We start from the raw sequence: 1,103 nt of genomic DNA on the forward strand, positions 1-1,103 counted from the left end.
AACTGTACCCTTAGAAGTAAGTCCGTAAGAACGCATGCAGAGCTATACAGCCTTACAATCTCTCTGTAGGATGGAGCACCAGGAACCAGCCAGGTGGAAGAGCATCTAGGCCTGAAAGCCTAGGGCGGGTAGCCCGAGGGCCGTGCACCCTGGAGGCGCAGGGCTACAGCAAGCCCCCTCCTGGCAAGAGGCCATGGCCGAAGAGAAGCTATACCACCTTTGATTATGTAGTGAAGAGGGAAAATATTTCCAAGGGCCGGTGCTGTGGTGTAGTGGGTAAAGCTGCCCCCTGCAGTGACGGCATCCCATATGGGCACCAGTTCGAGACCCGGCTGCTCCACTTCCAATCCTGCTCCCTGCTCTGGCCTGTGAAAGCAGTAGAAGATGTCCCAAGTCCTTGGGTCCTTGCACTCACGTAGGAGACCCAGAAGAAGCTCCTGGCTCCTGACTTCAGATCGGCCCAGCTCCAGCCATTGCGACCATTTGGGGAGTGAACCAACAGATAGAAGACCTCTCTATCTCTCTTTGCCTCTTCTTCTCTCTGTGTAACTTGGACTTTCAAGTAAAATAAATAAATATTTCCAATGTGTTGCTCAGTCTTCTATCCTTATAGTTATATAAGTGAAAACTTGAAACAATAATTAGAGGTTTAGAACTGCTTCGAATCGCTTCTTGGCCTTTTGGCTAAGATCAAGTGTAGAACTGCTTCGAGGAGGAAGAGAGATACACAAAATTTTAATTCAATAACAAATGTGTTGAAAGGTTTTCAGCAGTCATGAACTATCCCCGGCTGTTTAAATATTATAACAAACAAGAGACTAACCAACTTAATACTCAAGAGATTTTACTGAAGCTTGACTCATTCTCAAACCCAGAAGAGAAGAGCACTAGTGTGAAGACATCCTGTTCATAGAGCTGTTTCACATCTTCTTTTCCATTCCTGCATCGAAACAGAGTTGAATTAGCAAATGTATTTCATAAAATTCAAGCATGTCTGTTACACAAGAGGAAAATTGCCTAGCCATTCACTCACCAATAAATCTTTCAGTTGGTGATAATTCAAAAAGTTGTGAAAAATCAATCACAAAATAATTTTACTTGGA

At 44.3% G+C, this 1,103-nt stretch overlaps 1 pseudogene; it reads left to right on the plus strand.

Annotated features, from left to right (window-relative positions):
* The first annotated feature begins 664 nt into the window (after nt 1-664).
* LOC127484925 (U2 spliceosomal RNA) lies at nt 665-810 on the plus strand (annotated as a pseudogene).
* Nucleotides 811-1,103: the final 293 nt, after the last annotated feature.

This window comes from Oryctolagus cuniculus, chromosome 1 (assembly GCF_051225735.1).
Source record: "Oryctolagus cuniculus isolate XC-2025 breed Fujian yellow rabbit chromosome 1, ASM5122573v1, whole genome shotgun sequence".
Lineage (NCBI taxonomy): Eukaryota > Metazoa > Chordata > Mammalia > Lagomorpha > Leporidae > Oryctolagus > Oryctolagus cuniculus.